At 44.0% G+C, this 26,334-nt stretch overlaps 1 pseudogene; it reads right to left on the bottom strand.

Annotated features, from left to right (window-relative positions):
* Positions 1-664: 664 nt before the first annotated feature.
* On the bottom strand, positions 665-1,668 carry LOC147607274 (protein LEAD-SENSITIVE 1 pseudogene; annotated as a pseudogene).
* Positions 1,669-26,334: the final 24,666 nt, after the last annotated feature.

The raw sequence follows: 26,334 nt of genomic DNA, 5'->3' as shown, positions 1-26,334 counted from the left end.
GCAAAACTGTAATGGTTTTGCTTGCTAGCATGTTCTAGCTTATGACTATAGTTCCTGGCAAATGTACAAGTGCATTTTGGCAGTCCTCACAACGAGTGCCCAATGCATGTATGGGTATAGAAATTGCAGCTCACACTCTTAGAGATATGTGGTTTCTTTACACGCTGGTTCTTTTTTACTTTGGAGAGATTATTTGGTACCTGATAGACGTGTCGCCTTTTCTTTTTGTTCTAATATGGGTAAGGGTTGAAGCTCTTACAACATGAACAGCATGAACATAGGCTAACAAAGCCTAGCATGATAGACCGCATGGTGATTACTAGGACAAGCAACAAAGGCAAAATGCATTACATAAGCAAACAGTCTCGCATGCCACTAACCTGCATGTGCACATGCATAAATCTATAAATGCAATGGGTTAGATCCCACCCTTGTCATGCACAATGGTAGCATGAAATTTTCCGAGGCCCTTCCTTTACATGATGTGCATGCATGTCATTAGGTGGTTGTAGCAGGCTAACCAGTTCTCGGAAGTATATATGCAGCCACAGTGCAAGGAAGACTTGCGCTAGCAGTGAAGACATAATAGAGATATTTCATGCATGTAAGTAGAGGGCTTATATTCAAATACACTGTTTGCCCCCCATAGAAGACCACCATGAGGTAATGAATGAAACAAGAATGCCAATAGTTAAGACCTCACACAATTGTCACAAAAGGTCAATTAAGAACCAGCTGGTATGTACAATGTGCATATAAATTGTTTTGCCTCTTGACTATGGGCAAGTTTATAGATCCTTGCATCATAAGACGTCCAATAGAGCAATGTCAAAGCAGCTTTCGTAGGCCCATTGTGGTAGCCTGAATCTCACAAGCTACAGGTGAAGCTTTGCAACCAAGTCCTCTACTGGGACTTTCGAAACATCCCTGCGATTGCCCAAGTCTGCAAGATATCTACTTAGGCAATACATGCCTGCACTCACAGCAACCAACCCCCATGGTTCCGCCATGAGAAACCTAAGAGGAGAAGTGGCCACAGCTGCCAAAGGTGCTCCAAGGAAAGAACCTGCTTGCCCACTGGTCCCAATCATATTTCCATCAACAGTAAGAAGCCCCGTCTTGCAATACATTGCAAAATCTTCACAATTCTTCTGAAAGATGTGGTAGCAACCAAACCCATTTTCTAGAAGATAATTTGCACGATGGAGGACTGCCTCAGGTGGATCCGACAAGGCAAGACAGATGTGTTCTCCCCATATTCAAAGCGATAGAGGGGGTATCCACAAAGAAAACAATCAAGACAAGAAAGCAGAACCCCATTGCTGTCCCTGTTTAAACCACACTTTTGACAGGGGCTGTAAGCATGAGATGGAGATGAGCCAGCACTTGTTAAGAAGTTATCAAGGAAGGTGCCTGTGCCGAGTTCCTGACCTTCTCCTCTTGTAAAATGGATCACTTTCCCATCACCGACATAAATGCCTGCAATTATCAATCAAATGAATTTTCCTTTTAGAAAGGTCTTTGCAATAACTTTATGCCAAACCTACTAATAAGCAGAAAATAAACCACGACAATCAAGAGCAGTGACACACCAGCATCATCATCAGTGCAACATTTGTACAGAAATAATACCTGTTTAGGAACATTTGTCGCACACCATGACCCCATCGTGAGCCCTTAGTCCAAGGACAGTCAAGCGTGAGCTATGTAGGTCGGTCTCCGAGCCATACAGGTCAATCTGAAGTCATTCCTCTTAACCCACTTGGAGAACCCCATCAAATAAGAGTCACCCATAGCTTAGGTTTGCATCACAAGCATTAGCAAGTAGATTGCATGCCTATGGGCCAGCCGAAAGGCCAACCCATGGCTACAGCATCTTGTAGCAACCTATTTAGAGGCTGTTTACAGCCCTGGACAGTGTTTAGAGCCAGCCGACAGCATTAGGAGCATCCTATGCTCCAGTCGGCCAGCTTATGTAGCAACCAGCAGCAAGTCAGGTTTGATTAAGGCAGTCGACCACCATAAAATGTTGGGCAATAAACATTTAATGTTACATAAAGTGAAGCGCTAGCATTTAATGCTACGATTGGCATTTTATTGTCCATCTAGAACAGGCCGACAGCCTTCAGCCCACCAACGAGCAGCTTATATCCATATATAAGCAAGCGCTTGGTCACAGCCATAAATCATTCATCATAAATCAAGTCAAGCAGAATTCAATCACCACGACAGCAGCATTCAGTCTCCTTCCTCTCCGGGGGAGGGGGGCCTCAATGGGTATTTGGGACTCAATACTGTGTCGTCTACTTACTCTTCTCTCTCTATCTACTCAGTGATGGATGCTAAAGATCTCACCAAAGTAAAGATTTAAAGAAGGCTTTGTTGTGCATTACCAGATCAACCTCAATGCATGTAACAACTTCACACTAGCTCAATGTTGGGAGAGTACTAGATTGCCGAGTTCTTCCTCCATGCCTCCTGAGGAACGAGCTCAATTAATGAAGCTTCTGAAGCCTCGTAAGTTCATGTTATATGCACATTATGTGTGCATATACTAGGAGGCTAACCCACATTAGGCTTGTGAGCATGGGAGCATGGGAACAAGCTCTAGTAGAGCATGGATTAGGACTAACCTTAAGGGTTAAGATTAGGGTTAGGCATCCAAGGGTCACACATGAGAGATGGAGAGTCAAGAGTCACTTGAGGACCCTCCTATATAATAGGGGCATGGGGCACACTCAAGGTAGGGATGGCATCTTGATGTTATCTTGAAGCTAAGGCTATGTTATCTTGAGACTATGTTATAATATGATATTCTCTTGTATAGAGGATTATATCTACTCACCTACCATTTCACACTATAGCTACATGCTACTGGATTAGAGTTATACCTCTTGATGGTATGGGACATCAAAGTAAAGGTATGATGTACTTCATTATAATTCATGTATGCATCCCTTGGGCTCGGGGATGGTCGAGTAGATGAGTTTATGCCTGATTTATGCATGTTTATGCATAACAATTATCTAGAGAGATCTTAGGGTTTTAACAGTGGTATCAGAGCAATCCCTAGTTAATTGTTGTTATTTTTTCTTTCTTATTATAATTTTTGGTATTTTTTAAAGTAAATTTTAATATTTACTAAATAAAAATATTATTTTGTTGATTATTTGCACGTGGATCATCAGTATGGCGGTTGAAACGTGCGTTTCTTCTTTTCAATGGACGAATCAACGTTACGAGAGAATTCTGTGAGTTTAATGCTATTTTTTTCTATTTTTTGTGGTTTAAAATAAGCATTTTTTGTGGTTTAAAATAAGCATTAATGAAATTTTTTTCCAAAATACCACATATTTTATCATGGATATTTTTGGTAGAATGAATTCCCTGATTTTCTACAATTTTTAGGGATTTTTCTTGATTTTTAAAAAAAATTTAGAATATTTTTATAGTTAAAAATGTATTTTTTATACATTTTTGCGGGTTTTTCCACGGATATGCTGTCAAATTTCTACCGATTTTCTGCTGAAATGCAGTAGGGGATAGCATGTTGATGCATGGAGTGCTCTCCCATGCACGTAAAGTTCTTTTCCTCCCCCAAAATCCGGAGATTCTTTCTATTTCTCTCTCGCACCCGTGTGAGCACCTCTTAGATGACATAATTTGCTTAAACATTAATCATAATTAAGGGTGGTATGAGAGTAGGATTGAATGAGAAGAAGGGGAGGAGCGAGGAGAGGAGAGAGACCTCTCCCTCTCCATGGTTTTTCATTGTGCAGAGGAGAGGCTACGCTGCAGCCCACCAGGCGAAAATCGCCTCCCCTTTAGGAAAAAAATTTTAAAGCTTTTTGTTTAAAGCTTTATTGAAGATTTTATTTATTAAAAAAAGTTTTTTTTATTTACAAAAAAAACTTTTGAAATCTTTTTTTTTTAAAAGCTTGGAAAAGCCTTAAAAAATGAGAAAATATGAGATGTGAGAAAAAAAATTCTCTAGAATTTTCTAAAAATTATCTTCTTGAAAGCTCTTGGCTTTTCGCTTTCTTGAAACCTTTTGGCTTTTCATTTTCCAAGAAACCTTTTGGCTTTCCAAATTCCGGAAAATCTTTTGACCTTTCGGATTCCGAAAACTTTTGACCTTTCACATTCCAGATTTTTTTGGGTTTTCATTTTCCTGAAATTATTGGCTTTCCGTATTCCGAGAAGACCTTTGGGATTCCGAAATTTTTTGACCTTTCGTATTCTTATGCGTTCAAGGATAAATTAAAAATTTTTAAAAATTCTTGAAAATTAGTGAAAAATTAGACAAAGGTTATTTTAAATTTCTGAAAAATATGGGATTGGTGTTTGGCATGTGCTGTGTCCATTCGGACACCCGTGACCATTCAAATTCCTTCATCAAAAATATATTTTTTGGTCCAGAAAATTAAAAAATCCATTAAAATTATAAATTTTCATTGGATTTGAGAGTTATCGGACGGAATTAGAAATTTCGTGAACGATGAGATTTTCAGAAAAATTAAGAATATTCTAGAAATTTTTTGTAGAAATCCAAGTAATTGATATTTTTAAAATATCAATGATATTTTGGCAAATCTAATTGCTAAAAATTTTCTGAAAAAATATAGGTTTGGAATGCCATAAGATAGGTTTAGTGAAATTCAAAAATATCATATTTTTAGACCCTATAAAATTAGAAAAAAATAGAAAAAAATCATGATAATTCTTTTTCTCGAGAATTTTATATTTTCGAGCGTTATTTAATATTGAAGTAGGCTTTTTGGTGTTGACATTAGATAGATGCAAGTTATTCACATAGGTGACGAGCGGTGTGTACAAGGCCCGAGAACGGTATCTCGTATTAGTAGTTATTTCAATTTGGATTAATTCTAAACGATAATTTCATGATTTTTTACCATTGTTTAGCCATTCTTTTTGAACAAGTTCCTTAATTTCTTCAATGATGGCTATAATTTGTGTTCAAAGTGTGTCTCGTTTTTCACACTTCTACATGATAATTTATTTTGCACTTGTTTAAGTGTGGTCTACGCTTAATTTCCTAAGCCTAAGACAAATTCTATCATGGATTAGTTGATCGGTTTGTTTTGGTGGATTTTATTGGATGTTTTCCAAGTTTTATATGGACTCATCAGGTTCTGCCTAGATTACTTGTATCTAGGGGTTTTTTAATGAGTGTTACACACATATGTTTCACGTGCTTACTTTGGAGTTTTGCTTGAACGACACCACATTCATATACTCCGGATTGATGAGTTGGCCACCAATTTTAATGCTTCTTTTGATATGATTAATGACCATTAGATGGCATGCATTGATTTTTATGATCAACTATGGTTTTCATGGATTCGAGGAGCTTCTATGCTTTTATCCATGGTTTTATAAGGATCTTTTGGATAATTTCATGTACTTTGAAGGGAGCATTTGCCTTTGTTTTTTGCACATAATTTTGGACTATGTTCCTTATACTTTTGTATATATTCCAACTTGGATACCTAGTTGCTTATATATCTAGGTGAGTTATTTTTCTACCCTAACTTTATTGTACAAGACATGGATGGTTTAGACATACAAGTGCCGCGTAGTACTAACGGATACAAATTTGGTGCAACGTTTCTAAGGAGTATGGTTCTTGGTTCTGCTTTCTTCCTTCAAGGTGCATTGGAGATGGTGCAAGCAGTTCTTGTGCTCCATCTGAGCCGATGCATTATTGGCTAAAGTTTGGATAGCGGAGTTTTGCTCGCCCATTCTCTAGAGTGTTCTTCTCTTAGGCTACAGGAGGAACTTTGAGGTTTGCAATGTTTTTTCATGGACGGTTGGACAGACAAAGAGTGCTTAATCAAGTGGAAGTTGGTCATCCATAGGTTTCTCCGGGGTCTTCGTGTTGATGCAGTGAGGACGGAATGTGAGCCTTCACAATGGACGCAAAGTGGTTTCGCAATGTTTAGGATCTTGGGTATCTTGGGATGAGCTTTGCTTTGATCTTTTGCTTTTATGGAAGGGCACTTTATGTGGACATCGTGCAGTAGAGGACAGCTGCAATGCAAGTAGGGGAGAATGTGACATACCTACGAGTATGTAGGGCAAAGCCAGACATTAGATAGCAGCCGACAAGCAGAGTCAGACAACGCAGGTGACACGCGATAGGAATGATGTGGCAGTGGGGGTGACGTAGCATTGATGCCCGACTGCTGGCCGACAGCTTTATAACTAGCTGACTAGGAGCATTAGTGCATATATATACGTGGGTAGCCAAACCATCATATTCATCTGCTTTCCTCTCACAGAGTGTTTCTCTATAGGCAAAGTGCTAGCCAGGAGTGAAAAGTAGATCACAGGGCTATGATTTTATGTCTTCATTCTTAGCCACATCTTGTACTGGAATTTCAGTTGTATCACTTCTTTCTTGTACATAATACAAAGCAATAGTTTAGGACACGTGTGTGCTCTGTGTGATTCCACCACACTCTTCTTCTATCTCTAGAAAACCCTAGCACATAAGCGCAAGTGTTCTACACTCCAAGTGGAACATGCAACTAGTTTGATCATGTAACGCACAACAAGACCTTTATACCTTTATGTTAGTGAGCATTCATGAAGCAATCCATTTTTATCTTTATTCACATGATATTGAGCTAAAGAGAGAGAGAATGAAAAGACGACACCAGATTGGGTCCCAATCTACCTAGTACCTACTTAAGAACCCCCTCCCGCAAGCAAGAGTATTTGCTTTATTACCTTGGAGAACTTTTGTTACAATACAAAAATCTCACTAAAGATGATTGACACAAGGACAATGTAGATCAAACATCTGTTGAATCATTAGACTAGTTGAAGACAATTGTGAAGCCACTTCGGAGAGCGTTATCCACACCCAGATCTGTTGAGGGAGTGTTGGATATCAATGCTCCACCCTCATATTGTATTCTCTAGGCACCGGCTAGCTCATGTTTGTGTGGTCCCCATTATGAGGAGCAACCATGGTTGAGAGCAACCCGGCAAAGATCACAGACACTCATCCTCTAGGGCGTGGCTACTACTCGACTTGCCAGCGGCGTCAGATCGAGTCATGCAGTTGAGCCCCATCACATTGCGTACGGCCCAAACCTTCTTTGCGCAGTGGGAGCATGGGTTCAATCCCGCATTCGACCCACTGGCTGGCGTTTCAGGCTTTCCCATGACAGTCTGCTTCCTAGGCCTCAAGAAGGAATACCTTCCTCTTCTCCTGGTGATGATCGATGAGAGGCCACCATGAGACCTCCATGAAGACTCCTAGAAGAGGCCACCATGAGACCTCCATGAAGACTCCTGGTGATGATCAATGAGAGGCCACCATGAGACCTCCATGAAGACTCCTAGAAGACTCCTAACCCCTAGCCGGCTAACTATGGCCCTGACCGTCCACACATGTCCAGACTCCCTTGAACCACTGGACTCAACATAATTTTTCCTTTTTAGCTCGCTCATAATCTTACTACCTTGTTTCACCACCTTCCATTTGTTCCCCTTAGAACTGTGGAAGTCGGATGCTCCAACCCAAGATGTCTTGGCCGTGCGTTTCTTCTCAATATTATCATCGAAGATCTGTGCACTTTTTATGGCCTCTTCTAAAGTTTTAGGGTATTGAGTTTTAACCTTAGTCATATATTCATTATCTAGACCACGCAAAAAACCTCATACTTTCTGAAAATCATCCAAACCTTCAAGTCTGAGAATTATCTCGCGATACTTTGAAATATATTAGGTCAACGTAAGACCTTCCATCTTGCAGTTGTCCCAAGCATTCCAATTGTGATCCTTCTCATTCTTAGGTAAGAATTCTTTCGAAAAAGTGCTTCAAAAGCAACCCATGTCGTAGGTTGGTCGCTCTCACCTAGGCTCATGGTGGTAAAGTCAACTAGCGCATGGATCTCATAGCTCTGATACCAATGAGAGGCCACCATGAGACCTCCATGCAGACTCCTAGAAGAGAAACAACTCCGAACAAAGCTAGATGACAAAGCAATGAAATGCATTTTTGTGGGCTACAGCAATGAGAGCAAAGGATACCGTCTTTACAATCCAACACGCAGGATTTTTGTTAGTAGAGACGTGGAATTTGTTGAAAATTCAGACTAGCCCATGTACAGCTTGTATAAAAGTAATGATACAGGCATACATGACATGTTTGATGGACTATTACCCATTGCAATTAGGGGGGATCAAATTAGTATAAGGTGTTTTATCATTTTTCCACACTCCCCGTATTTTTTCCTATTTTTTCCCATTTTTCCTAGTGGTGGGGAGGGTTGCCAGAGGGTACTAGGAGCACTCCAGAGCTGGTCGACTGCATACAAATGAGTCGTGGGCTATTGGACTGTTGGCCGACTGCACGTTCTCAGTCGTGGGCACTTATCTGCTGGCCGACTGCATTTATGCAGTCGTGGGACCATTTTTAGCAGTCGTGGGCACCTTTTATGCTGGCCGACTGCTCTCCCAGGGGTGTATATATAGGCCCCTTGCCCCCACCACTCATTCATTCAGTTTTCTCGGGATCTTGTGTATAGAGAAGAGTTTACACACCTATCTCTCTGTGTTTCTTGTGCTGTTTATTTTCTACAGTCTACTTGCTCTTGTCTACCCAAGTTTGGTTATCATTTCTGCCGCATATTCTGACATCTGCAACTCAAGTATAGAACTCGACTGCGGTCCTGACCCTTCGAGAGGGTCCCTGTATAGTGGATCTAGAATCTGGGATTAGGAAGGAGAGGGAGGAGGAGACGAAAAATGCGACGCTAGAGAACGGGTGCGCTCTTCCAGAGCCCATATCTACGCCTTCTGCTCTTCCAACTTGGTACTCTGGTCTGCGATTGCTCGCATCATCTATTGGAACATCTCTTCAACACTCATGCCCTGATGCCCTAGCTGGGCTACCTGGTGTACTTTGGTCCCAAAGTTCTTGGTCTCTCTCGTCGTCGAAGCTCGCGATAGCAAGAAAATACACCTCCTTTCCGAAGCACAATCTAACCATCCACTATGTGTGCAGGAGACTTTCGGAGGCTAAAAACCAACCATCCTTCGAGAGACAGGAGACTCCGAAAGGGGTGTGTAACACGACGCGGAAGCTCTGGGGTCTTGTTTCAGCCCTAAACACCACTGAGAACATGCTGATGCAAAACGCAGACATGAAGAGAGAGTAGAGAGAGAGAGAGAGATATGCTGGAAATTCAGTATATTCATATAGTACAAAAAGGTACTCCTAATCTATAGCCCTTGGTTGCCTTCATAAAAAGGTGGTAAACACCCAAAATCTGGTCCTAATGCTGGACCCTAAGGACCCATTCCCTAGAGGAATGAATGATTACAATGAGGAGCCTTCATCCCTATTTATAGTCTCTTCATAGACTTGGCCAACTGGCCGACTGCTGGTCGGCCAGTCCACAGTTCATGAAATCCCATAAATGCTTGTCCGACTGGTGTAGCTCATACTACATGTAGTGCCTGCCAGCCGACAACATCCTATAGTGCAGCCGCCGCCTCTGATCAAGTACAACTGACAGACCATCTACAGTCGACTGTCCTCCTTTGTATCTAACACAGCTAACAGGACATCCTTCCATGTCTTCCATCTATCTCCAAGTCCATATACTGCCAATAGTGTTTTGCGCTCCATCTTTTGGTTCATATCATTCTTTTTCTGGCTGCCCTCTTCTGGATGAGCATCTGAGAATGTCCATGGCATTTTATGCACATGACAGGGTGGTACACCAGAGTCTGCATACCAACCACACGAGCAAGAAAAAAAATTATGGTTTCTTGCTGAATCTTTACACTTGAAGTAGGCTCTGATACCACTATAACATGCGGAAGCTTCGGGGGAAATCGTCGGTAACTTCAATGCTTAGAAATCAGCACACTTGTCGCAACGAAATTAACGCACAAAATTGAATGTAGATGTGCAGAAACATAGAGAGAGAGAGAGAGAGAGAGAGAGAGAGAGAGAGAGAGAGAGAGAAAGAGAGAGAGGGGGAGGGAGAAGAGGACACAATATTGGGTCCCGAATACCCTCTGTAGGGCCCCCACCACGAATGGTGTATTTGCTTTTATTAGAATGATGCAAAACTGAAAATAAAAGACTGAACTTGAACCTTCTTGACCGAGGAAACCCTCTGCCCTTGACCTTCAATCCTTCACCCTTGTGATAGCTTCTCCTTGGCTGTCCTAGCCCTTGCGTTAGCTTCAACACCTTGATGAAATATGAAATGAATGAACTGATTTATGCCTTGGGTATTTATACCCCCTAAAGTATCCAGTCGGCTGGCTATATTTTCCCTCCACAACTTGCAAAAATAGCATTTAATGCTAAATAAGTCCACGTGTTCACCCTACTGCCCTGACCGCCTTATGGGCTACTGTCCAGGCTTGCACAGGTTGCTAGCAGTCCCTGGGCACTGGCCGACTAACTGCTGGGTAGCCCTTTGGCCTGGCCGCCTGGCTGGGCTGGCCCAAAGGCCCTGTCGGCTGCCTGGCCAGGCCCCTTAGGCTGGCCGACAGCCTGCCCAGCCCACACTAGGGCTGGTGGGCAAAGCCTTGGGCCTTCCTGGCCCCCTTGGGGTGGTTCATAGCCTTCCCCGTGCCCATACTACTTCTACACAGTCGTCTGACATGTCGTTAGAGACCAACATACAGAGTCGTCTCTGACATGTCGTTAGACACCAAACATACAGAGCAACTGACATCAGTCCAGAGGGAGACTCACAACGTTGACTGACACTGCTTCATGTGCAGGACAATGCACACCTGACCTCGGACGACTAGAGTGGAACCCTGGCTAACTCGTCCCAGACTAGGCTCACATGGGACCAGTTTTCCACCCCAGGTCCTGCACCTTGTACAGATATGTCTACGTGGCATCCAAGTGTAGGATGCACGTGACAATTGAATTCTAAAAAGAATGAGATGATTTTCAGCAATGGATGAGGGCTGCTTATATATGGCCATACTTTTGATGTTGGTTGGTGGATAGAAGTATCACTCCATAGAGCGGCCAGATTTGTGCCATGTTCACACGGGGCCAGGCCAGTGTCCCATGTGAAAGGGCCAATTTTATGGTGTCACATGGAAGGGAGCCAAATCAGTGCGACCAGTGCTGCGTCACATGGACGGGAACCAGTTTCGTGTCACCCGTGTGTGATTTGCTTCGTGCTGTATGGATGGGAGCCTATTGGTGCCACCCGTGTATGGCCAGGATGGTGTCTTACCTATGGGACTGTCACTCCATAGGAAGACCAGGACATATTTATTTATATTTGTCGCGGTAGTTTTGTGCCGTGCCCGATAGGAACCTCTTGTACAAGTTTCATGAAAGGGAGATTTCATCCATTATTTGTGCACATGCATTTATGCCTACATGCATAAATTTGTTTTTGCATGACTTGTTTGCGTGTCTGCCTGTTATGTGGTGCCAGTACACTGGACGACGTCCCCAGTGTACCGTGGAATGCTATTTGCTGACTTGGTGGTGTGGCGTGTACAAGCGGTAAGTATTTTCATTTTGCCCTTTTTAAAAGGTAAAATCCATAAACTAGAGTAAACCTTAATTTTTATAAGGCAATGTGTTCACACACATTTAAAAGAAGGGCTGGACATTTTTCTAGTGTGGTGCCCATAAGTGTTAATTATGTATTAAGGTTTTAAAACCTTTGATAAAGGCTTTTGCATGGAACATTTTTGGAGATTCCCCACGTGGGTGGTGGCTGGCTTCTCTCTCTCTCCATCGCCTGCTCTCTTTCGCCATCGCCTCCTTTCGGCTGCTGGGCCCACCTGCTTGCTGCGGCTGTACCCGCCTAATGTGCTGCTGTACCTCCCCCTACCTGTCCGTACTGTACCCACCTGAAGCTGTCCACGCCTGCTGTACCCGCCTGAAGTTGCCCATGCCTGTACTTACCTGCCTCCTGAACCCACGTGCAGGGCTGCCCACGCCTGTACTACCTGCCTGTTGTACCCGCCTGCTGCACGGCTGCCCACGCCTATACCTGTGTTGCTGTACATTTACTGCCCACGTGTACCTACTAGCTGCCCACGTGTACCTGACCAATACCTGTTGTACTCGTAACTGTTGGCTGCCCACGTGTACCTGTTGGCTGCCCATATGTACCTGTTGTACCTGATTGTACCTGCCTGCTGAATTCATTGTACCAACTGTACAAACAGTACCTGTTGTACCTGCATACATGTGAAGTTCTTGATGTGCTGGATTGTACCTGCTACAAATTATACCGGCCGGTTGTATTGGGATTGTACTCACCGTACCAGGTGCTCTCATAATTTTCTCATTTGTATAAATCTGAAATTTGCAAATTTAAATTCAGAGAATGCTTTAAGTTCTGTAGTGCAGGAGCATGGCATGTATATGCTGACCATGTTCAAGAAATTCTTCCTGGTGTGGCTAGTATATTTTCCTGTGTGGTGTTGTTAACCGCGCTCTCAGAGCTTCTGAGAGCCAGTGAAGGTTAGACTCACCAGGGAATTTGGGAGCAAAGTTCATTGGGGAGAACCAGGCCACGTTCCCTCCGCGGTGTACCCCTTGGCCTGCGTTAGTACGAGCATGCCTGTTGGTGCACGGTCCCGGAAGACCAGTGAAAGGCAAGTGTCCACCCAATGAAGGTGGGAGTCAGCTTGTGATTTGGGGCTACTCCGACCATCACCTCTGCATCGACTTGAACCAGTTTTATTTGGTTGTTTTCACTCCCTTGTGGAGAAATTTGGCCAGTCAAGCCCGTGACACTTGTACAAATATAAATACTCCAAGAAATACAGAAAGTATTGAGGGGGGGGCAGGCTCTTTCCGGCCCCAGTGCTGGTGTCATTTGTATTTTTAGTATTTCCAGTATTTGTGTTGTTGATGTTGTTTCCATTGTTTAATAACAGTTAAATTAAGTGTTCTAAATATGTGTATATTGTCTTCCAATCTGTAGGCCACGTGTAGGGAGCGGTCACATTGGTATCAGAGCTCGGTCGTCTCTCTTTTTCAAGAGGAGACACGGAGTTTTGAGATCGGAAGCAAGCACGAACACTTAATTCAATGGACAGCCAGGGCAACCCATTGGAAGTGCCGAATTTGAGGGGCCAATCAAGTGCTTCACAAGATTCCGATGCATTGCATGGAAGGCATAAGCCTCTTGAGAGAGTCTATGACAATGCATACATGGGATAGCCATCATGTGGTAAAGAACCCATGCACGAGGAAGAGCCCAATGCATTGAGGGCTGAGTTAGAGCACATGAAGAGGCTCTTGCAGGCAAAAGAGCAAGAGCTGAAATTCTTGCATGAAGACCCTCATGTACAAAGTGTCATAGAAGCCAAGAAAGCTGAGGACATGACTTTTGAGTCTATGGCTCGCGAAGTGGGTAAGAAGCCAAGGGAGATGGCACTCTCTTATCTTATCCGCAAGGGTGACCGGATGGACAGCTTATGTTCAAGAATCCACCCCGTTTGCAGCATGGAGACCCAGCCTCTCAAAGGTTGAGATCATACTTGCATAAAGAAGAAGTTTCGATCACCTCCCGCCATGCATCCACTCCTCAAGGCACAGGAGGAAATAGATTTATGCATGCTCAAGGCCATTTGGATTCTAGGTATGTACATCATGGGGACAGTGGTCTGTTGGTCACGACCACTCCCGGCTAGTTCAGGTGTGAACACAACTTACTCATGGGCACTTTTTCCCTGTGATTGGACACAAGTTTTTTCTCCGTGCGAACACAACTTACTCATGGGCACTTTTTCCCTGTGACTGGACACAAGTTTTTTCTCCGTGTGAACACACTTATGTGTTGGGCACCTTGCCCTAGGCTACTTTATGTACTCACATTGTACTTTCATTTCATTATTGAGTACATCTTTTCCAGCACTCTTGAGCTTCATAGATTCTACACTCTTGCATTTGGTGTGTGTGTGTGTGTCTGTGTGCAAGCTTCTTCCCTCATACCCAACATTGGTATCAGAGCTGTTTAGCGTTAGGGTTTTGCTGCATTAGGGTTTGTAGGTTAGGGTTAGGGTTTTGCTGAAAAAGGGCTTTGTGTCTAGGGTTAGGGTTCTACACTTAGCCGCCCTCAGTCGCCAGCCGCCAGAGCGGCCGCCCCTGTTCGCCGCTGTCGCCGCCGCCCTGTCTAGCGCCTCCAGATCCGCCGCCCCTGTTCGCTGCCGATGCCCCTCAAATCTTGCGCCTTCAAATTCACCGCCGCCCCTTTGATCTGAGCCGCCCTCTGCGTGCACCGCTGCCGGCCAGATCTACGCCTGTGCGCAATGCCGCCACTGTCGCTTCCAACGCCGACGCCAGATCCGTCGCCTGCGCCGCCTGTACGGCTCTGCGCCGGTTGTACCTGCATCGTACGCCGTTCTGACGCCCTGCATCGTACGATGCCCAGATCCGATGTGCTGCCCTCACCTGTACTGTGCGCCTCCCCTCTCCTCGAACTTAGTGCCAACAGTAAACAGTAACCAGTTTGCTATTTTGTTAATTTCTTTTAAAATTCAGAAATTGCTAACAACTATTAGAGCTCAAAATTGCAAAATTGACATACATTGGCACTGATTTTGGCTAATTCGGTGCGTAATTGCACTGAAATTTGGGGATTTTGCAAAAATTGACACAATTTGCAGGTTCTTTACAGCATTTGCAGGCATTCTCAGTGTTACAAGCAGATTCAGTTGACATTGGGGCATTTCCCCCAAATTTTTTGGGAGTTACAGCATTACTACTTGTTTGAACACACTTGTGACCACCATGTCTGGGAACATTGGTGATTTATTTGGTATGCTTTCCGTTGAGGATAAGTTGGATGGCACCAACTATCCTATGTGGGCATACATGATGAAACATGTACTTGTTTTGCAAAGAATTTGTGGGTTTATGAATCAGCGGCTGATGTCAGGCCCATTGCTCCTGCACAAGCAGCAAATACTTCAGGAACCATTGATGCGGGTGATGATGTATCTTCAGGTGGTGCTACATCTTCTGCACCTTTGCCACCCACTCCAGAACAGCTCAGATGGGATGCTAAGGATGCTCAGACACATGCTTTGATTACCCTTTCATGCAGAAGGCAGGTTATACCGCACATTCGTTCATGCACTTCTTCTAAGGGTGCATGGGATGTACTTGCTTCTTTGTATCACGTTCGCAATGAGGCCCGTGTTGCCTATCTTCGCAAGAAGATTGAGTCTGAGCATATGGATAAGCGTGATTCAATGGACAAGTTCCTTACCCGCATAAAGGATTTGTGAGAGTAGCTCATCAATATTGATGAGGTCATTCCACATGGTTCACTTGTATCTACAGTGCTTCAGGGTTTGCCAGAATCCTATCAGGGTTTTGCTACTATTCTTCGTCTACTCATGAAGGGTAATCCAAACTTGTATATCATTGATGAGTTGGTGACCCTCTTATTGCAGGAGGAGCAGTCTCGTTCTAATAGGACCACTATGCTTTCTGCTGATCAGGCATTTGGTGCCTTTGATTGAAACAAAGGTAAACCTGGGGCTTCATCTAGTGGTAAACCTAAGGGAAAACCACATGCCCATTCAGATTCTACCTCATCTAAAGAGGGTGACAACAAGAAAAAGAAGAGATGCAACTATTGTAGAAAACCTGGCCATCTTATTGAGGAATGTAGGAAGCGCATTGAGAGTGAAAAGAAAAAGAAACAACAAGGTTTGGCTGCTACTGTGGACACTAAAGAAGAGGCAAACTTTGCTCATGAGGGATATGCATTAGTGGTTACATGCAGTTTGCCTGCTTCTTGTATGTCTATCTCAGCTGGGGATTGGTACTTTGATAGTGGTGCTTCTAAGCACGTCACTTCTTGTAGAGATCTATTTGCCAATTTGCAGGATTCACCTCCAGGTGGCATAGTTATGTGTGCCAATGATGCCTCTTACTCCATTAAAGGCATTGGCAATGTGGAGCTAATAGCATGTAATGGGGATAGCTTTACTCTTTGTGACACTTTATATGTACCAGGTATTAAGAAGAATCTCATTTTATTTCAGCCCTTGCATTATCTGGGTTTAAGGTTCAGTTTTCTGACCATTGTTGCTCAATGTATGATAGCAGAGATTTAGCCTCTCTTATGCTTTTTGGGACATTATGCAGTGGCTTGTATAAGCTTGATATGTATGACAAGAGTACTTATTCTCATGATGCCATGATTGCCTCCACCTCCCATGTGTTGAGAGTGACACTGAGTTATGGCATGCTCGGTTTGGTCACTTGAACTTCCCATCTCTTGTACGCTTGCAGAAGCAAGGTATGGTGCATGAGCTTTCTCCTATGCAGGTTCCCTTCAAGCATGTATGTGAGGGATGCATCCTTGGAAAGATGCACAGGAATTCCTTTCCTAAAGATGGGGCTATGAGGGTTGTCCGACCATTACACCTTGTTCATAGTGATCTTTGTGGCCCCATGAGGGCTCCATCTTTTGGAGGACACTTGTACTTCATCACGTTCATTGATGACTACACTCGGTTTTGTTGGGTGTATGGTTTAAAAATGAAGTCAGGTGCCTTTGCAGCTTTCAGAGACTTCTGTCCCATGGCTGAAAATGCTTGTGGACACAAGCTTGTCACATTGCGTACAGATCGAGGGGGGGAATATTTGTCAAATGAGTTCACAGCTTGCATGCAGTTACATGGTATTTCTCATCAAGGTACTACCCCCTATACTCCTCAGCAAAATGGAGTTGCAGAGAGGTGTAATCGTACACTTATGGAGATGGCACATTGCATGCTCAAAAGCAAGGATCTGCCCAATAAGTTTTGGCTTGAGGCGGTTATGTGTGCCAATTATGTGCTTAACCGTTGCCCCATTAAAGCCTTGAAATCTATGACTGCCTATGAGGCATGGAATGGCAGGATTCCAGTGGTGACTCGTATGAGAGTCTTTGGGTGTTTGGCATATATGCATGTGCCCACACAACAAAGACATAAGCTTGATGCAAAGGCAATCAAATGCATTTTCATTGGTTATAGTACTAAGAGTAAAGGATACAGACTCTATGTGCCTAATACAGGCAAGATCATTGTGTCAAGAGATGTTATCTTTGACGAATATGCATCTCAACCACTTGTCTCATGTACCAAATAGCCGTCTATTGGGCCGGAAGATGTCTTTGATACTTTGTTGTCTTTATTCAATTCAAATGTGGACAATGTAGAGCCAGTTTCAGCTCATTTACAGCCACCTATGCCTGCTGAAAACCAGCAACATTAGCAGCTGAACTTGCCCCAAATTGATCCTGAAATGCCTCAGTTTGATCAGGATACCTTGGGTGATGCATTGGCAGAGGAAGATGCAGATACTAGGAAGTCAAAAACTGTTCCTAGATGGCTGGTTAACACTTTGCGTGATAGCAAACAGTCTACATTTATGCCAAATCGTACACGTGCTACTTCTCACCATGCATCTTCAAATTATGTGGATACAGCTCTTGTTGCCACCGCTTGTAATGAGGAACCCATTTCTCATGTTGATGCATTGGTGGAGGATGACCATTGGGTGGCAACCATGTGGCAACCATGTGTTCGGAGTTGGACTCCATTGACAAAAACAGTACTTGGGAGTTATGTGACTTGCCCCCGGGCAAGCGTGCTATTGGCACAAAATGGGTTTTCAAACTTAAGCGTAAGCCTAATGGTTCAGTTGATCGTCATAAGGCTCGCTTGGTCGCCAAAGGGTATGGCCAACGTGAGGGCATTGGGCTATGAGGAGACCTTTGCTCCCACTTCACGTATGACTACCATACGTACTGTTATTGCATTGGCTGCCCACAAGTAGTGGCATGTACATCAGTTGGATGTTAAAACTGCTTTTTTGAATGGCGATTTGCAGGAGGAAGTTTATGTGTCTCAGCCTCTTGGCTTTGTTCAAAAAGGTGCAGAAAATAAAGTATGTCATTTACATAAAGCACTGTATGGTCTTAAACAGGCCCCTCGTGCTTGTACCACAAAATTCATACATACTTGATTGCCAAAGGGTTTCAGAAGAGTTACTTTATGTACGCCACATTGGGAACAATGTTCTCATCCTTATTCTTTATGTGGATGACATGCTCGTCTCACTGGCCCTGAAGAGGGTGATATTTCAGCTTTTAAAGCTGATTTGCAACATGCATTTGATGTCACGGACACGGGGTATTTACATTACTATTTGGGCATACAGTTTATACCTTTTGAGGGTGGTATCATGTTATCTCAGTGCAGATATGTTGAGCAGGTCCTTGAGCGTTTTCACATGAAAGATTGTAAACATGTTTCTACTACTATGGAACCAAGTCTAAAACTGTCACTTGAGCATGCTGGTGAGCCTTTTGATGTTGCCACCTATCAGCAAGCTGTGGGATACCTTATCTACTTATGCTCTACTCATTTGGACATACAGTATGTTGTTTCTCAGTTGAGCAGATTCATGCATTGTCCGAGCACTATGCATTGGCAAGCGTGTAAGCGTGTCTTTCACTATCTCAAAGGCATTGCAAACTTTGCCTTGTTTTATGGCAGTTCTTCTACACTATGCTTGCTTGCATTTACAGATAGTGATTGGGCAGGTTGCTATGACACGCGTGTCAACCAGTGGTAACTGTTTTCTTCTTGGTGTCTCATGCATCTCATGGCTCAGTAAGAAGCAGCCTACAGTGGCCACTTCTAGCTGTGAAGTTGAATACAGGGCAGCCTTTACAGCTACTGTGGAATGTGTTTGGCTACGACGCCTTCTAGCCAATCTTGGTGTTGGACACCAGTCCCCTACCACCATTTACACTAACAGTCAGAGTGCTTTGGCAGTTGCATGAAACCCAGTATTTTATGCCCGCACAAAGCGTATTGACGTTCACTATCATTATGTTAGGGAAAGGCTCCATGCAGGAGAGATTGACTTGGCTTATTGTCTACACATGCCAATATAGCAGATGGGTTTACAAAGCCTCTTTCGAGGGAAAAGTTTGAAGCTTTCCGCGAAGCTTTAAGCTTACAACCTTTTCCAGGGTAGTCTGCTACACCCTGTCCCCGTTCACACCATTCACTTGAGGGGGGTTTGTTGGTCATGACCACTCCCAGCTAGTTCAGGCGTGAACACAGCTTACTCACGGGTACTTTTTCCCTATGACTGGACACAGGTTTTTTCCCCGTGTGAACACACTTATGTGTGTTGGACACCTTGCCCTAGGCTACTTTATGTACTCACATTGTACTTTCATTTCATTATTGAGTACATCTTTTCCAGCACTCTTGAGCTTCATAGATTCTGCTCTCTTGCATTTGGTGTGTGTGTGTGTGTGTGTGTGTGTCTGTGTGCAGGCTTCTTCCCTCATACCCAACATGGTCGGCATGCAAGCCGAAAGACTTTGCCCATTGAGGTGTCTCATGGTGAGACATTGCATCATTTGGGGAGGTCACATGCATCAGGGCCACAGATTCATAATGCACATGCCACTGTGCCTTTTGAAACATCTTTGGTTGCCCATGAAGCTCATGCAGAGAAAGCTGCCCCATTGGATAAGGGGAAGAGAAAAAGAGAAGAACATGTACCACATTCCAAGAAGCTCAAGGAGTTCAAGGCAGGGGACAAGTCTGTGAAATTTGATGCCTTTCATGGAGAGTATGATGCCTCTAAGGTGCTAGCTTTTGTGGCCCACTTTGATATTGCTTTTAGTGATGAGGACTTCACTGAGAAGTCCAAAATTTGTCATGCAAGCATGTTCTTGAAGGGGATAGCTACCCATTGGTGGATCACTGAAAAGACTACCAAAGACCCCATTTGCACTTGGAAAGAGTTTAAGAACAAATTTTATGCCCAATTCTTGCCTCCTAATGCAGAGCAAACTCTCATCCAAAAGTGTGATAGACTTGAGCAAAAAGATAATGAAAGTGTACAGCAGTATGTCAATAAGTTTTGGAAAGTGTTGCTTGAGGTAACTCCCTTTATGCAACTCTTCGAGGATGAAAGAGAGAGGAAGTTTCGCTCCGGATTGCAACCAGCTTATCGTTCGGGCATTAAATTGCACCCGAAACACACTCTGCAAAGCTTATAGCCTCTGCTCTTGCTATGAAGCAATTGGTGCTCAAAATTAAGCAAGATCAAGGGGGTTCTAAGAGCAAAGACAAGGCTGTCCCAAACCTGCAAATAGGTGAACAGCCACCTAAAAAGAGCTTCCGGGATGTCCAGAAGGGAGGTAAAGCTGAAAATACCTCATCCAAGGATCATGGGCCAAAGATTAATAAAACAATGAAAAAGAGTCTTTCTGCGTACTTGGTTTTTGTTCATGATAGCATTGAACCAAGTCATCAAAATGTGGATGTTTTGACTCAGGATAGGCTGAATTTTCTTCATGCATATAAAGATTGTTTTGCTGATGCATTGCCAGGTGATATCTTGCGTATTGATGACATTTTGGATAAGCTTGATGACTCAGCTTGTTTCAGCCGTATTGATTTGAAGAATGGTTATCACCAGATACGAGTGGTGCCACAGGATGTCCACAAAATTGCATTCAGGACAGCTTTTGGATTGTATGAATTTTTGGTAATGCCTTTTGGTCTCACCAATGCCCCAACCACATTCAATCGTATGATGGATAGGATATTCCGACCCCAACGAAAATTCACAGGTGTATTCTTTGATGACATCTTGGTTTCTCCAAGAATGAGCAAGAGCATAGGACTCATTTGGCCACAGTGTTTGAAGAGTTTCGGAAACATAAACTCTTCATTAATGCCAAGAAAAGTGAGTTCTTCCTTTCAGAGATACACTATTTGGGTCACATTGTATCCAAGGATGGTGTAAGAATGGATCCTGCCAAGATAGAACCATTCGGAATTGACTAGAGTTGCAAAATGTACATCAAGTACGTAGTTTTTTGGGGTTATGTTCATATTACAGGCGTTTCATAAGGCATTTTGCTATGATTGCCACTCCTCTACTTAATCTCACGAAGAAGAAAGCCACTTTTAAATGGACCCCAAAGGAGCAGCATGCCTTCTTGCAACTCAAGAATGCTATCATATGTGGACCCGTATTGATTGTTCCCGACTTGCAAAGGTCATTCATAGTGGAATGTGATGCTTGTGGCGATTGTATAGGGGTGTCCTAAATCAAGAAGGTCACGCAGTTGCATATGAGAGCCGTTGATTGCATGATTCCGAGCTTCATATCGATATCTATGAGAAAGAGCTCTTGGCTGTAATTCATGTCTTAAAGATATGGAAACATTATCTTCTTGGGGCTGAATTTGTAGTCAAGACATATCATCAAAGCTTGAGATACGGATGTCACCATTTGGTCCATCTCCATTTCTGGAGCCACTTCTATGGAACTATCACTCCATAGAGCGGCCAGATTTGTGCCATGTTCACAAGCCAGTGTCCCATGTGAAAGGGCCAGTTTTATGGTGTCACATGGGCAGGAGCCAAATCAGTGCCACCCATGTACGACCAGTGCTACGTCACATGGACGGGAACCAGTTTCGTGTCACCCGTGTGTGATTTGCTTCGTGCTGTATGGACGGAAGCCTGTTGGTGCTACCCGTGTATGGCCAGGATGGTGCTACCCGTGTATGGCCAGGATGGTGTCTTACCTATGGGACTGTCACTCCATAGGAAGACCAGGATATATTTATTTATATTTGTCGTGCCAATTTTGTGCCCGACAGGAACCTCTTGTACAAGTTTCATGAAAGGGAGATTTCGTCCATTATTTATGCACATGCATTTATGCCTGCATGCATGAATTTGTTTTTGCATGACTTGTTTGCGTGTGTCTGCCTGTTATGTCGTGCCAGTACATTGGATGGGGATGCCCCCAGTGTACCGTGAAATGCTGTTTGCTAACTTGGTGGTGGGTGGTAAGTATTTTCATTTTGCCCTTTTTAAAAGGTAAAATCTATAAACTAGAGTAAACCTTAATTTCTATAAGGCAATGTGTTCACACACATTTAAAAGAAGGGCTGGACATTTTTCGAGTGTGGGTGCCTATAAGTGTTAATTATGTATTAAGGTTTTATAACCTTTGATAAAGGCTTTTGCATGGAACATTTTTGGAGATTCCCCACGTGGATGGTGGCTGGCTTCTTTCTCTCTCCATCGCCTGCTCTCCATCGCCTGCTCTCTTTCGCCATCGCCTCCTTACGGCTGCTGGACCCACCTGCTTGCTACGACTGCTAGACCCACCTGCTTGCTACGGCTGTACCCACCTAATGAGCTGCTGTACCTGCCCCCTACCTGTCTGTACTGTACCCACCTAAAGCTGTCCACGCCTATTGTACCCACCTGAAGTTGCCCACACCTGTACCTGCCTGCAAGGCTGCCCACGCTTGTACCTGCTTACTGTACCCGCCTGCAAGGCTGCCCACGCATGTACCTATTTTGCTGTACAGCACCCTCATGCTCATTTACTGCCCATGTGTACCTACCTGTTGGCTGCCCACGTGTACCTGACCAGTACCTGCCCACGTGTGCCTGCTGGCTGCCCATATGTACCCATTGTACCTGACTGTACCTGCCTACTGAATTCATTGTACCAACTGTACAAGTAGTACCTATTGTACCTGCACACATGTGAAGTTCTTGATGTGCTGGATTGTACCTACTACAAATTGTACCGGTTGTATTTGGATTGTACTCACCGTACCAGGTGCTCTCATAATTTTCTCATTTGTATAAATCTGAAATTTGCAAATTTAAATTCAGAGAATGCTTTAAGTTGTGTAGTGCAGGAGCATGGCATGTATATGCTGACCATGTTCAGGAGCATGGCATGTATATGCTGACCATGTTCAGGAAATTCTTCCTGGTGTGGCTAGTATATTTCCCTATGTGGTGTTGTTAACCGCGCTCTCAGAGCTTCTGAGAGCCACTGAAGGTTAGACTCACCAGGGAATTTGGGAGCAAAGTTCACTGGAGAGAACCAGGCCACGTTCCCTCCGAGGTGTACCCCTTGGCCTGCGTTAGTACAAGCGTGCCTGTTGGTGCACGGTCCCGGAAGACCAGTGCAAGGCAGTGAAGGTGGGAATGAGCCTGTGATTTGGAGCTACTCCGACCAACACCTCTCCATCAACTTGAACCAGTTTTATTTGGTTATTTTCACTCCCTTGTGGAGAAATCTAGCCAGTCAAGCCCGTGACACTTGTACAAATATAAATACTCCAAGAAATACAAAGAGTATTGAGAGGGGGGGCTTTCTGGCCCCAGTGCTGGTGTCATTTGTATTTTCAATATTTCAACCACTGGAATACAACCCTCATGTGAGGCATGGGCTCTAGCAAGCTAGGATTAAACCCGATACCTCTTGCTCAAGACTACCAAATCACTACACAGCTGCAAACAAGAAGCAAATTGACTTGGGTTGGGAACTAAAGAAGAAGACCATCAATACAAGGTAAAAAACCTTCACAGGTTGGCTGGAGGACGAAGAACACAAGCACGACAGATTGGAGGAAGCAGCAGAAGCCAAACGAATGGTTTGCTATGAAGAAGACATAAATCAGGACCTTGCTAACCAAGCCCTGATTGATGGCCTCGCCTCATTGTTGGGAGCCACTTTCTCAAGCAAGCAAGCAACCATCCAGGCCAGATGCCTGTGGTAGCTTTCCACCCCCTTTAAGGAGTGGCTTCACCAATGGAGGTTATTGCATAGATCAGCCAATCTGAGTAATACTATTCTTGGTACATGTGCCTCTTGCTCATTGTGTGAGAGTGCATGAGAGTGTGAGAGGTGAGTCCTTACAGGGAGGTGCTCCACGCCTGTATGTACATTACGGATGATGCAGTCACTTGGTGGAAGCAATATGAGGTGGAGTATACCATGGATACAGTACAGTCGACTAAGTTCATGGGATGACTTTGTGAAAAGAGTCCAACCATCACTATAGAGCCATAAGCTGCACAGTGAATTGTGAAGGATGGAACAACTAGAGAAAGAGACCGTGGAACAATACTCCAATAGGGTGCAAAAGATTATGGTCCAGCTTCATGAAGGAGAACCATACCTGTGGGTTCCATTCTAAGATTGATACCAGAAAAGAAGTGTGTGACCGCTCCCTATAGGAGGCCTACAGATCGGAAGACAATATACACATATTTAGAACACTTAATTTAACTCTTATTAAACAATGGAAACAACATCAGCAACACAACAGATTGAGGTTCAAATCCCAAAAAATGCACACTTGCGATGTTCATACCCTTGTAGGTAGGTGCTTACAAAGGATCCTTGTGATGCTTTGTGAGCATATGTTTTGTGTGTGTGTGTGTGTGTGTGTGTGTGTGTTTTCTTTTTTTTGGTGGAGAGAAGGGGGGGGGTGCTGTTTTGCTAGACAACAATGAGGGACTATAAAATACGGCCTTTTGCAAGCCCAATTAACTTAGCCAAGTTCATTAAATGCACTTGGCCATGGAGTTTCCAACTATGTTGAAAGTGGCACAGTTGGGTTTTTGCAAGCAAAATTTGGCCACAGTTAACGTGGGAACTGTTGAGATATCGAGCTCGTCTAGTGAGGCGGTGGCCACTGATGACCCGCCTGGGGGATAGGCCCCACACTTACACCACTGGCATGGTTGGTGAGATCTTGGGTGATATGCGGCCAGTGGGATGACAGGCTGTGTGACAGCCATTCTAGAGACTGGCATAGTTATAGCGCCAGCTCATTTAGTCGGGTTCACACTATAGAGAACCCGTGTATGTATTGGTTGAGTACCTTTCATATTATGTGTACTCTTATCTTGTATATGGTGTGTTGAGTGTTGAGTGAAGAAGAAGAAGATTTCAGCCTCTCACCTTGTGTGTTCTCTATTAGGGTTTTGTGAGTGTGTGTGTGCTTGCAAGAGCTCAAGCTCTCTTCCCCCTTGCATCTTTTCATGGTATCAGAGCCTGGTTCATGCTAAGGGCTGAGCTGCAAGCAAGAGAACCACAGGAAGCGGTACGAGGGTAAGAGCTTCAACTACTCTTCCCTATTTGTGTTGGTGACTACACCCTTGTCGGAGCTCTACGGGAGGCACCGGCAAATGATCTCTGATTGAGGAGCTTTCTTTGCGGGAGTGAAGCTATAGGGCAACTATACTGTCCTATCGGACTATCGGATAGAATTTTCTAGGCCGAAAACGCGTTTTGGGCGCGTCTGGACCTCCGTTTTTCAGAAAGCAGGCGATTTCGAGCACTGCGGGTAAGTCATCGATTCTCTGCAGAACTTTGTTTTAAGAACGGCAAGAAGACAGATTGACTGTGCAAACACTATGGGTGCTGCAAAGAGGTCTACAGTTGCCATTGGGTGTATGTATGCACATTGAAGTCACTGGTTGTGACATTTCAAAGTACTACAGTATCGCTGCAGGAAATATAGCAGTTTGTGCAGGACAAACCAGAGTGTTGTTTCTGGTAAAATTGTGTGTTTGGCAAGATGTCAAATGATGGGATAACCCAGATTGTGGCTGAGAAGCTAGATAAGAATAACTTCCATGCTTGGAGGTTCAGGTTAACGAATTTCCTGATGGGAAAGGGCTATTGGGACTACATAGAAGGTGAGCATGAAGAGGCACCAGAGATACCAGACATAAATCCGACTGCTGCAGATGTGAAAAAGTTTAAAGACTGGAACCAGGGAGCCAGGAAGGTTATGTATTGGCTCTCCATTAGTATACAGGACACCATGATTGGGCACATTCAGGATGCCAAGTCTCCCAAGGAGGCGTGGGATACCTTGGTAAAGCTTTATGAAACAAATACCAAGGCACGCAAGATACAGTTGAAGAATGAACTTCATACTGTGGAGAAAAAGAGCATGTCTATGAATGACTATGCGTTGAAGATAAAGGGTATTGTGGAATCCCTTGCATCTATTGGTGTGTCAGTAGATGATGATGATAAGGTGGAGGTTTGTTTACGTGGTCTTGGGCAACAATACAAGGCATTCAAGATGTCTATTCAGACTCAGGAAAACATTTCCAACTTTACAGATTTGGTGTCTATGCTGATTATCGAAGAGAAGAGCTTGGGTGAAGACCAACAGTCTTCACAAAGCAAAAACAGTTCAGAGCAACAGGCTTTCTACACGAGTTCAGGAAGAGGACGAGGTAGAGGAGGCCGTGGATGCGGTCAAGGAGGTGGCCGAACAGGTAATCAGAATTATGGCCAACAGCAGCAGCAACAACAACAGTCCCAGAATCAACAACAACAACAACAACACGCAGGTGGAAGAGGCAAATTCAGAGGCAGGGGGAGTCAAAGAGGCCGTGGAAATTGGCAAAGGCAGTATAATGATGCACGTGAATGCTATTATTGTGGTAAGCCTGGAC

The sequence above is a fragment of the Cibotium barometz genome, chromosome 55 (assembly GCF_041138505.1).
Source record: "Cibotium barometz isolate CiBa-2024 chromosome 55, ASM4113850v1, whole genome shotgun sequence".
In the NCBI taxonomy this organism is placed as follows: domain Eukaryota; kingdom Viridiplantae; phylum Streptophyta; class Polypodiopsida; order Cyatheales; family Cibotiaceae; genus Cibotium; species Cibotium barometz.
This window is presented reverse-complemented; position numbering and strand designations above follow the sequence as displayed.